This window comes from Chrysemys picta, chromosome 3, assembly GCF_011386835.1.
Source record: "Chrysemys picta bellii isolate R12L10 chromosome 3, ASM1138683v2, whole genome shotgun sequence".
In the NCBI taxonomy this organism is placed as follows: Eukaryota; Metazoa; Chordata; order Testudines; family Emydidae; genus Chrysemys; species Chrysemys picta.
Genome location: NC_088793.1, coordinates 112,163,195 through 112,176,351, shown reverse-complemented (window position 1 = coordinate 112,176,351; position 13,157 = coordinate 112,163,195). Strand labels below are relative to the sequence as shown.

At 37.9% G+C, this 13,157-nt stretch overlaps 1 protein-coding gene across 4 annotated transcripts in view; it reads right to left on the bottom strand.

Moving 5' to 3' along the window:
- Positions 1 to 13,157, bottom strand: part of SASH1 (SAM and SH3 domain containing 1) — an 817,652-nt gene that overhangs the window by 485,054 nt on the left and 319,441 nt on the right. The gene's annotated exons all lie outside the window — the stretch shown is intronic.

Here is a 13,157-nt window from a genome sequence, read left to right as displayed (position 1 = left end):
TTTGGTCATTGAAAATCTACAAGTGAAAGACCACACTATGACTCTTCAATTTAATTGTTACTTCCACCTTAGATGGATGTGAAAGTTGGAAATCCATCAAAAGTAGACAGGTGTCAATGCCTTGAAGAGCAAATGTCTCAGAAAAATAATACATATTAACCAGAATGAATTTACATCAAATGCCGAGATTTGTCAGAGAGAGGTCAACAACTCCTTATCTCCAAGGTTGAGAAAGAAGAGATGAAGAGAAGTTAGAAAAGAAGATGAACATATTTGGGACACATTAAGAATGAACCCAGAGCATCTGCCATGGTAGGCATGCCATTGGGCAGGTAGAAGAACGAGCAGCAGGGGCCAACTAAAATAATCCCTCCATTGAACAGTACTTAGAAAGGGGGAAACATAGGGGACTTAACAGAGGACATTCAAAGAGCAGTTCAGGATAGACAAGGATAGAGAATCCTTGTTTGTGTCTGAAGCGATGTTTGACAGTGCAGGAAGGATTCAGATTCAGAAAGGAGTTTCAAGCTAATTCAATATATTACAATGGCCATCATCACTGGAAAGGAAAAAGAATAAAGAAAAATATACTGGCACTGAAATAGACATAGAAAACAAGCTCTGGATGAGTGAGTTTGTTTATTCTTTAAAATATCTCAACTAAAAATACCCAGAGCAAACAAGACATCTTTTTCAACCGCTGAAGAGGTACTGATGCAGTGCCCCATATAATAAAGCCTCTTTTCATGGACAAACTTTTATTTAGCATAATCACTTGTCCATCCCTCTTTATGACCAGAATTTCGGCACAAAGGCTTTTCTTTTGCAGCTGACTTAGTAACAAGTAGCAAAGACTGAAAGACTAGGAAGTCTGTGCCAAAAAACAAAAAAACAAAACCCCAAACCCTGGATCAAGCAGCCAGCTGTCTGTAAAACGGGTTGTACATAGCAAACAAACTGAAGAGCATCATTCTCTGCAGAACAACATGCTTTTCAGTTCCAGCACAAAAGCTTCACTTGAATGCGTTGTAAAGCTAGCTGACAATAAATACAAGAAAAGGTCATTTTAGATTGAACACAGAGTTTTGATAATAGGAATTATCTAATGCAACACATGGACATGTTCTTCTTTTACCCTGGAGACATTTCAAATCAATGATGAGGTGGAGAAATGTGTGCAAGATCTAACCTGTAATGAATTGTGTCTGTGAATCGCAGGAAACAATATTTTTGTAATAGCGAAAATGTGCAGTACTATTTACTAAGGTCAAAAAAAGCAAAGCAAAAGGGCCCACTCTCATTTGAAACTCCACTTTCTTTGAGACTATTGCTCCAAAGTAATATTAAAGTAGGTGAGCCAGTATAATGTTTCCCCCCTCTTGATACATGGCTATCTGAGAGCCTTGACTGACAAGTAGTCAGACAAAGAAAGAGAAAGACTTCCATTTTGAACGTGTTGTAAATGCTACAAACTTTCTGCCACATCCCTAAGTGATATATATTATGCAATGCATCTTACCATCTCTATCTCTCCCCCTTCTTTCCAGTGTCCTTAAATTAACATAGGGTAATATATTGTACAATTATTCATATTCACCCACAGATGTCTGTAAGACATGAAAGGAAACCATTGGAACCATGGAAAACACAGTAAATTATTCAATTAGTATAATGGAGGTGTAAACAGGAATACTTTGATACAAGAAAGGCATTTATAATTAATAGGTAGGGAAGCCAAGCTAAAAAGCAGCTCATGTTTTTAACTGAGGGACTGCTTAATTGCTTATCACAATTGGGTGTGCTATGAAAATTATGGAATTAGAGCATTAATTCAATATAAATTTATTATGGAACTGGGCCAACAAATCAGTATAAACGTACTGAATCATAGCTCATATTAGCAACTTTCTGAACATATTTGCAACATGCAGAAATATATTGTGTATTTATGGCTAATCATAACCAGATTTTCATCTATTCTTGTCCAGAGACATCTTAAAGTATCTTTTGAAACAAGAACAGGAGTACTTGTGGCACCTTAGAGACTAACAAATTTATTAGAGCATAAGCTTTTGTGGACTACAGCCCACTTCTTCGGATGCATATAGAGTGGAATAAATATTGAGGAGATATATATACACACATACAGAGAGCATAAACAGGTGGGAGTTGTCTTACCAACTCTGAGAGGCCAATTAAGTAAGAGGAAAAAAAACTTTTGAAGTGATAATCAAGATAGCCCATGCCCCTCTGCCATGTACATTGGCCAAACCGGACAGTCTCTCCGCAAAAGAATTAATGGACACAAATCTGACATCAGGAATCATAATACTCAAAAACCAGTGGGAGAACACTTTAACCTGTCTGGTCATTCAATGACAGACCTGCGGGTGGCTATATTACAACAGAAAAACTTCAAAAACAGACTCCAACGAGAGACTGCTGAGCTGGAATTGATATGCAAACTAGACACAATCAACTCAGGATTGAATAAGGACTGGGAATGGCTGAGCCATTACAAACATTGAATCTATCTCCCCTTGTAAGTATTCTCACACTTCTTATCAAACTGTCTGTACTGGGCTAGCTTGATTATCACTTCAAAAGTTTTTTTTCTCTTACTTAATTGGCCTCTCAGAGTTGGTAAGACAACTCCCACCTGTTTATGCTCTCTGTATATGTGTATATATATCTCCTCAATATTTATTCCACTCTATATGCATCCGAAGAAGTGGGCTGTAGTCCACGAAAGCTTATGCTCTAATAAATTTGTTAGTCTCTAAGGTGCCACAAGTACTCCTGTTCTTTTTGCGGATACAGACTAACACGGCTGCTACTCTGAAACCTTTTGAAACAAGTTTCTTTTGTACATTCTGAATAAAACCTCAGATTTTGTAAAAGCAAACTTTTTATAAAACCTGTAGCAAAACTAAAAGTTTTCCTTGCTATTTTCCTTAATTACATTATAAATCATAAAGAACAAACATTTTTCCTACAGTGTCTGCAACCCAAACACCATAGCACTACGAGATCAAACAAAAATGCAACTGACTCCAGACATTTTCCTTGTCCAGCCCAAAAGAAATCTAAAGCATAGAGAAGTAATGGCAGAAAAGTACAATATAACAAGACGCCAATACAAAATGAAAGTTGCTGTATAATCCGTGTGGTGTCAGTCCAAGAGCTATGGTTTACATTGCAGAGGTTCATGTAGGTATTTTCAGGTTAGTCCTACTGTGGTTTGCACTCCAGAAGCCAGATACTCAGATGGGCTAAACTGTCTTAACTTCACTGACTTCAACACAGCTGAGGGTCTGCTCCCAAGTTTCTATTCAAACAAACCTGCAACTCAGACAAAATTCAGATGCAAAATCATAAGTCAGTCAAGGTTTACACTTTTACAAGTTTTTTACAAGTTCCTGGAACTTTTCAAAGAATTTTATTGGATTTGCGTATGTAAACCAGAAACCAGGCTCCAGGCAAGTTTCATATTCTTCATGTTTCATACTGCAATCATTCCCCTCCACCCCCGACTCCATTGTATCAAGGGGGACCAGGCAAAAGAGGAAGAGGAAAGACTTTCATACCCAAACCGGCAAAAATATCTTAGGGCAAATATTTATGGCTATAGCATAAAGTCACAATGTAGTACTACGTAGGGTAAAATTTGCCAGAGAAAGAGGTTTTAATTACTTTCTTGGAGGAAGCAGAAGTGCAATGTGTAGCAACGTGGATAAGATCAAAAATAGATCAAGTATATAACGCTGAGAAGAACTTCACGTCATTTCATTTTTTTCATTTAAACATGCACACCTTTCTCCCACTCTTGGACAGATATGCGTAGGTAACATATGAAAGGCCATGCCTTGGGTGCATTGGAACACAGCTGACTAACAAGGACTCCAGATTCCTAAAAGCATAATTAGGCCTGCCACATGTTGCTTTTTATCATTTTTAAATTTAGCTTTATTTTTAGACAATAAAGCCACAATACAACGGCTAACAAAGTCAACAAGAACCTACTGTATCCAGAAAAAGAAGCCATTCAGACAACTGGAGTTTTCCAGCTCATTTTATAATAATTCTTTTTTTATACACTGTCTGTTGTCCTTGGCAGCCAGAAGTAAATAAAATATAAGTAAAGGGTTACTGTGGAAGGAAGAGAAGAATTAACTAAGAGTGAAGTGGTTTTTTTAACTACCCATAGGTAAACTCTAGTATTCCTCCTAATTCAGCAGTAGCACTAGATTTATAATTCCATCCACAATGTATGGTGTATCATGGCAAACTGAAAAATGTAAGAGGAGGTGTTTTCAAGTCATTCTACCTACTAAAAAGGGTAAAAAAAAGTCACTTCAGGTGTAACAGCGAACATTCTCCTTCTCCAGTAACGGATGGCAATAACATTTCTGCTCAGACAACCACAATGTACATAATCCTTAATTCTCTCCCATGCCTCTCTTTCCACCCTCCATCCCCCTTCATTAGGTTAATGAACTTTAAGCAATTGCTACCATCTTAGCTAATGGGAAGTGTTACTAACAGTACTTACAGTATGATAACCACATCTTTGAGTCACCTTAGATTAGTAAGTTCCAAACAAAAAGAATATGCCTCTTATGGTTATATCCTTCTACTAAGTTTACACCTGGCTAGATCTCCCAGTTTGTCAAATTACAGCTTTTACTGTAATGTGGTAGGGATGATTTATGCAAAGCAAGCATATCAATAATTTCCTGTATGTGTTATGGAGTTACCCCAAGCAAGCAGAAAACATCTTCAGACTTCTGGGTAATGCCACAGGCTATCAAGAACAAACAAACCAAGACATACAGAAACACATAATCCCTGCAAGTCCATACCTGATAAGCTACAGAGTTGGAAAACTCTAAACTTTCTGCATATTACATTCTTTTTCTCAGTAACAGGTTTTATATTTCTTGCAGTACATTTAGTAGCAACTCATGTTGCTTACTAGTCACTTTTGCAACTAGAGTAGTACAGTCCATTCATATATCTGGGATATCTATATTTACCTGGCCAGTGATTCGGAAAATAAGTTGAATGCAAAATATTATTAAAATATTGTGAGAATTGGTCATTGTTTTTCAATTCAATGATACTGGAGAATGACAAAGAACAGAAAAATAAAAAGCAACAATGCATTGGAATTTGTAACATTTGTAGCACGTTACACTTTTGTAGTTAGAAGCTTTTCAAGAAATGAAAGAGGCAGCACAGTGCTGTGGATATATATCATGTTTCACAAACCCTATATATAGTAGGAAAGAAAAAAAAAACCATCTCTACTACAACCATGGCACTGGCCTTTAAAAACCTTTGCTGCATTGAGAATGAACACAATGACCTTAGTTGGAGCACTAACTTCTGTCCCATGCACTTAATCAGTCATGCATCGTCTTGGCACTGGACTGAGATTTGAGAGAGCTAGGTTCCATTCCCAGTCTTTGCCACTGACCGACTCTTGATCTAGGGCAAGTCACTTCACCTCTGTATCTCCTCCCACCCTTTCTCTTATCTGTTTAGACTTTAAGACTTTTGGGGGCAGGGATTGTATCTCACTATGTGTACGTACAGCACGCAGACCAATGGAGCCCCAACTTTGATTGGGGGCAGTAAGTGCTATGGTAATACAAATCACTATTATTAATAACAGATGCATCAGTAAATGTCATTTATGTCAGCCAGTTGTACCTTGTGTAACGGGTAAACATGATTAAATAAGGACACTCTCACCTAGCCATTAACAGAAAAGCTGTTTTCCAATCTCTTTTCCTCACACAATTTCAATTTCCTTATTTTCCACATTAACTTTTTTATGTTAACATCTATTCTTATTCTACTTGCCTTAAAATGGGCACTGCAAATGGTTTGATAAATGAATTGAAAGGTTGTCAAGGGAGTTCACTGTAGCTCCTGCAAGCACCCCTGAATCTTTCACTAAAACGTTAGTTTACCTTGATATAAATTTCTGTGGCTTACATAAGAAAATGCATCATAGATATCAAAGAGAAAACATTGACTCTGTATGACTGGTTGCATGTAACAGCTCACTGCTTTCTCCTTGAGAAAAATTTCTATCCAGAATGACAGAAACCACTAAGCCATGACGGTTTTCTTTCTCCCTGCAAGGAACAGACAATATGCAGCCTCAACATGGGCCACCTATCTGCTTCAACTGAACAAGATCAGTAATAACGCTCTGCATATCTACAATAGTTGGATAACAATATTGTCTGTTGAGAACCCACATTTCACTTTCTTGTACCTGTTGCATCTGGATATCTTATCCCCTTTGCTAAACATCTTGTATTCACTTAAGTTTTGATACTCCACTCCATGCTCGTATGTGCCTTGTGATCATTTTGACTCCCTAGTGTATTGTTCTAGGAGATCTCTCAATTAAAAGTACGCTCGTTTATAACTTTCTACATATGGCAAATATAATCTGAACAGCAACAGCTATCCCTAGGCTTCCTAGAGCCACATTAATGGAGAGGAGTATTTTTTCTCGCACTACAACTTACTGTAGTAACTATTAGTTATACAGATCTGCTAAGTAAGACAGCTGGCTAGGTACTGCTCACATATTTTTAGGAGTGGTGGCTGAACTACCTACAGGGCACTAGTTCATTTCCTTTCCTATCAGAAGACTTTTGCCACTCACTTCCCAGTGTTCCTAGACCTTTTGCCTTCTTCCTATTAAAATGGAAAAACTTGCTTCACTCCCAGTGATTTTCCCAAAGGGGGAGTATGCCACACAGTTTACCCCTTAGTACTGATATAAATAATTCTTGTGAATGTGCATCCCTATCAACCTGGAGAGAAGGCCAGTTTACATTTTCCTAGGACTAGCTTTACACTGACTATTATGCTCAAACATGTATCAGTCCTGAAACTACAAGAAAGGTATTATGAAAAAGGAAAGTATGGCAAATTGGCATTATACTGACCACTGTACATATTTTTAAAATCCAGATTCATTCCAACATATGTCAAAAGACAACAAAAAAGGGAGAGCAAACATATACCCCATTCTTAAAATGAATACCCATCTCTTAACCCATGGGTTATCTAAATGAACATCTCTTTCCACAGTACAAAACTATCACCATCTCTCCTATTGTCTAATTACAAATACAGAAAGAGCCTAATTCACATTTCCATCATCAGAAGATATAACTCACTGAAATGCATGTATGAATCCTTGACTTACAGAATTCTCATCTCTCTGAAAAAGGTCTCCTCTCCCATTATAGAAAGTTCTTTTAATTTAGTTGAGCACATTTTTGCTATAAGGTGGCGTGAGAATACACAAATATGAATTTACATAGATTGTTTTTTAATGCCTACACACAGTTTGTTTTTCTAGCTTGCCTGTCATTGGACTTTATTTAATACCTTCTTTCTCAGCTAAAATTCCCATTTCATGGGCCAGATGATTAGGGAATGCTAAATAGGTCCCTTAGCACATTTGTCTTCTGAGTTTTCTAAAAAAATATTTTTCATCAGATACACAAGCCTAAATATTTTCCACTGCTATAGTTTTGCAACAGATGTTAGGAACTCAACATGTTAGCCACTACTCTTTTTTTTTTAACTGCTGTTTGTAGAGAGGAGTATTTTTTCTCTACAACAGCATGTTTTCACTTCTTCATACCTGATTTTCATCCATTTCCATCCTGAGGATGTGAACTCCCTTTTTAGCCATTCTATGAATCTCCAATTCAATGCATTTAAAGTCCACTGCAGCTATCTTAAACCTTGAAGTTAATTAATTAAGTCCCACTATTTCCAGATTACTTAAAAACAATTTGTCATTGCATGTAAAATGGTATAATTGAGTATTATAAATGTTTTCAGGCCAAGTCTTACTATGAATTATTTAGTTCATCTGTCCTAATTAAAGACCTATTGGAGGATTAATGTCCCATAACCTGACAAATTACTAAGTAACAAATTATCCATATAATGACCTCAAACTAAATGTAAATAACCCAAGTAGTAATTTGTAAGGGTATACAAAACCTCACGAAAGAGAATTTTCCCCCTTTAAGTTTATGTTCAGCACATAGTTCTTCAATCTGTATTTAGTAAAAATTATTATGATCAAATATGAACCTGCAGAGATGAATCTATTAGTATTCATCATTTTTGTCAGCAGTTGGTGTAAAAGTCAACTCACAAAATGATTCCTATGAATACAGCAGTGATTGTCATGTAAGAGAATTTAGTATATTGCTAAGTGGTAGCGTGAATGCTCTCATGAAAACTTAGGTTAGTTTGTATGGCAAATTATATGGAACAAATGCATTTATCAGTTATGGGCTCTTCATTATAATTCTGCTGTATATGTTATGGGCCAGATAAGATAGTCAAATGTATTCAGAGGTAAATATGGGGTCCAAAAATGTGTGCAGAGCTGAAATGAAGTTCAGATCCACAGTAATGTCAACATTTATGTCAGGAAGAAAATTGGATAAGATCCTTCTGCTGTCAATCAAGAGCTTCAAACCCATTTTGTTTTATTGTTAAAATATTATATATTAATAGTAAGAAAAATATATTAAAGAAAATAATATCAAACACTAATATAGTATGGTTTCATTTAGGAATGAGAGAGTTGGTTACATTGGTGGGGGAGCGACATTATTTATGAAAGAAAGCATAGAGTCAAATATAGTAAAAATCTTAAATGAATCAAACTGTACCATAGAATCTCTATGGATAGAAATTGCATGCTTGAGTAATACGAATATAGCAGTAGGAAAATACTACTGACCCCCTGACCAGGATGGTGACAGTGATTGTGAAATATGCAAGGAAAACATAAAACCCAGTAATAATGGGGGATTTCAACAATTCCCATATTGACTAGATATGTGTCGCCTCAGGACAGGATGCAGAGAGAAAATTTCTAGGCACCATTAATGACTGCTTCTTGGAGCAGGTAGTCATGGAACCCACAAGGGGAGAGACAATTTTTGATTTAGTCCTAAGTGGAGCACAAGATCTGGTTCAAGAGGTGAAAATAGCTGAACCGCTCAGTAATAGCAACCATAAGCTAATTAAATTTAACATCCATGTTGGGGGGGGGGGGGGAAGAAATACCAAAGAAATCCACCACAGTAGCATTTAACTTCAAAAAGGAGAACTACACAAAAATGAGGAACCTAGTAAAATGAAAATTAAAAGGAACAGTCACAAGAGGGAAATGCCTGCAAGCTGCATGGAAACTATTTAAAAACACCACAATGGAGGTTCAAACTAAATATATACTCCCAAAACCAAAAAATGCCACCAGGGTTAAACAAAGTAAAAGAGATGGCTAGAGGCAAAAAGGCATCCTTTAAAAACTGGAAGTCAAATCCTAGTGAGGAAAATAGAAAGGTGCATAAACTCTGGCATGTCAAGTATAAAAGTATAATTAGACAGGCCAAAAAAGAATTTGAAGACGAACTAGCAATAGACAAAAACAAACAAACAAACAAACAAAAACTAACAGCATTTTTTTTTAAGTACAACAGAAAAAGGAAGCTTGCCAAACAGTCAGTGGGCCCATTGGAAGATCGAGGTGCCAAAAGATCACTCAAGGAAGACGAGGCCGTTGCAAAGGCCTGGTCTACACTTACCCCTCAATTTGAACTAAGGTACGCAACTTCAGCTACGTGAATAACATAGCTGAAGTCGACATACCTTAGTTCGAACTTACCGCGGTCCAGACGCAGCAGGCAGGCTCCCCCGTCGACTCCGCGTACTCCTCGCGCCGAGCAGGATTACCGGAGTCGACGGGGAGCACTTCTGGGTTCGATTTATTGCGTCCAGACAAGACGCGATGAGTCGAACCCAGAAGTTCAATTGCCTGCCGCCGAACCAGTGCGTAAGTATAGACAAGCCCAAAGAAGCTAAATGAATTATTTGCATCAGTCTTCATTGCAGAAGATCTGAGGGAGATTCCCACACCTGAGCCATTCTTTTTAGGTGACAAATCTGAGGAAGTGTCCTACATTGAGGTATCATTACAGGAGGTTTGGGAACAAATTGCTAAATTAAACAGTAAGTCACCAGGACCAGATGGTATTCACTCAAGAGTTTAGAAGGAACTCAAATATGACATTGCAGAACTGTGGTATGTAAACTACCACTTAAATCAGCCTCTGTATCAGATGACTGGAGGATAGCTAATGTAAGGTTGATTTTTAAAAAAGGCTCAAGAGGCAATCCTGACATTACAAGCCAGTAAGCCTACCTTCAGTACCAGGCAAATTGGTTGAAATTACAGTAAAAAACAGAATTATCAGACACATAGATGAACACAATATGTTGGGGAAGAATCAACAAGGCTTTTGTAAAGGGAAATCACAGCGTGATCTAGTTGTTATAGTGTACTTGGACTTTCAGAAAGCCTTTGATTAGGTTCCTCACCAAAGGCTCTTAAGCAAACTAAGCAGTCATGGGATAACAAGGAAGGTCTTCTAATAGATCAGTAACTGGTTTAAAGACAAGAAACAAAGGGTAGAAATAAATAAATTACTCACCTTGTACAGTAACCTTGTGTGTCAAAATGTGTGTCCCTATGAGTGCTCCACTGTAGGTGTGTCAATGTCCCCGTGCTACTGATCAGAGAAACTTGATACCAGTGTGCGTTCGGCCTGCACATGCATTTCCCCCTTGTGTTCTGCCATGAGGCTAACCAGCGTGCACAGGCAAACCCTCCTCAGTGCCTTCTCTACTGCAGAGTTTATTATGAGAACTCTGAAGTAAAAGGGAAGAGGGTGGGTCATGGAGCACCCATAGGGATACACATCTCGAAGAACCATCATTACTGCAGAAGGTGGGTAACTTCTTCGAACACTGTCCCTATGGGTGCTCCACTATAGGTGATTCCCAAGCAGTACCCCACACTGGAGACTGGGACTTCAGAGTTGAGTCTGTTATGGATAATAGTAATGTACTATGCTGCTGAATCTGGTGTCTGCACATAACACATGAAACAGGGGTCACCCAATGAAATTAATAGGCAGCAGATTTAAAAATCAACAAAAGAAAGCACTTTGTCACACAATGCATAGTCAACCTGTGGAACTTGTTGCCAGGGGAAGTTATAAAGGCCAAAAACATAACAGGGTTCAAAAAAGAATTAGATAAGCTCATGGAAGATAGCTCCATCAATGGCTATTAGCCAAAATTGGCAGGGATGCAATGCCATGCTCTGGGCACAAGCCCTGCCAGCACAAGTCTGCGGACTCATGCTGGGAGCCTCACTTCTAGTTGCAGTGTAGACATACCTTAAGGCTCCAATCCTTCCAATACTCATGCATGTGAGTAACTTCTGAGTTTGGTCATTGACTTAACTGGGAATAGTGCAGCAACTTCAGCCCTTCTTTTTAAACTTAAAGCATGTATTAAATAGTATTTTTTATTAGTAATTTAGGCAAAAAAGAATGGCCTGGCCTTTTATCTGGGCACATATTTTAAGACTGAGCTACATCACATAAGGAGAGCAGTTATCATCCATAATTACAGTTACTGGACAGTTGTGGGACCACAAATATTTGAGAAATCAATTAAAAGAAATAAACTGGAAGTCTTCCTACACTATATTGTCTATCCAGTATTATCCCCATCCTCACTGTGCTGGGAAAAATGGAGCACAATGGTCAAAACTAGCAAATAGGGTCTGGATAAGAATATTCAGAGTCAGAAAATCTTAGTTTATAGAAGATCCCAAAATTCCGTCTGCGCCACACAGATATATGTTCCCCTTGGAGAGAGATCAAAGAGAAAAACAAACAAATGAAAATCCCTGCATTTTATTCCTTCTATTTCTCAATATTAACTCAATTATTAACAGTTTCTCCCCCTTAACCTTTTTGAGAGTTGTTGCGGAATTCACATCCCAGAAAATAAAGGTTCTCCCATCAACAGCAGTGCAAATTTTCTCTGGGAGTAAGATGGAGTCATCTTAGCAAAGGAACCTTCACTCTTGGTTTCAGAAAGAATCAATTTTGTGTAAGATCACTGTTTGCATCAATCTGCTCAAATATGTGTTGAATCTACCTCCACACCATAACAGGGTTAGTGCCTCCTGTAAACTAGCTCAGGTCAGGCTGTCCAGCCACAAAACATCAGGAAGTACTATGCATGCCCCCTCCTCCTATTTTTTTAGCTTATGGTCAAGTCTAAAAACTACATCAAGTTCAACCCTTAACACTTTCAATACATTCCACAACAAGAATAGAAATCAAGACAAAAGGTCAGCTGTCAGAGTAGATATAAGAGAAAGACAGTTCAACTGAGACCCTCACAACTTAACACTTTGGGAAATTTCTAACTTGTTTTGTTCTGTTTTATATAAAACTGTAAAGTTGTGTGGCCAGAATGGTCTTTGATACACTTAATGAGCAAAATATACCCCCACCTTAAAAGTAATGTTGCAACAGAAAATGTAAACCTAAGGGTAAACACACTTTCCAAGCTTCACCTCCTCACAATAGTAGACCTTGTACATGACACAGGTGACAGTATGCCACAGGATGATGGGTATATGCATTTGCACAACACATACCTGCCAGCAGCCAACTCATGGTTCAGCACTGAAATGACCTTGGATGAGGCTGGTTACCTGCTCCCTTCTGGCTTCAAAGTGCTATGATGGCAGCTAACAATCAGAGGAGGGATGTGGGGAACACAGTGGGATGTAGCGATGGCTTCATAATCCACTTACAAGAAAGGAAATCTAAAACAAAGTTAGTAACTCACATCCCTGATGGCTATAACTGGTACAGAGGCTCATGCAGGATCATGAAATAAATTTAATTTACTACTGTAAAATATGTCAAAGGGATAGAACCACCCCCCTCCAACTCACAAATGACTGTTAGCTCCCATCAATATAGTTGACTGAAAGGTTTTCATAGATTCACAGAGTGTAGGAACCAAAACATTAGACTATCTAGTCTGGCCTTCTGTCTATTATAGGCCATAAAATTTAACCCAGTTTTCCCTGTACTGAGACCAATAAACTTGTGTTTGGCTAAAGGTATCCAGTCTTGATTTATGGACATGAAAAGATGGGTAATTTATCACTCCCGTTGGTAGTTTGTCTCAGTGCTTAATTACCCTCACAGTTATAG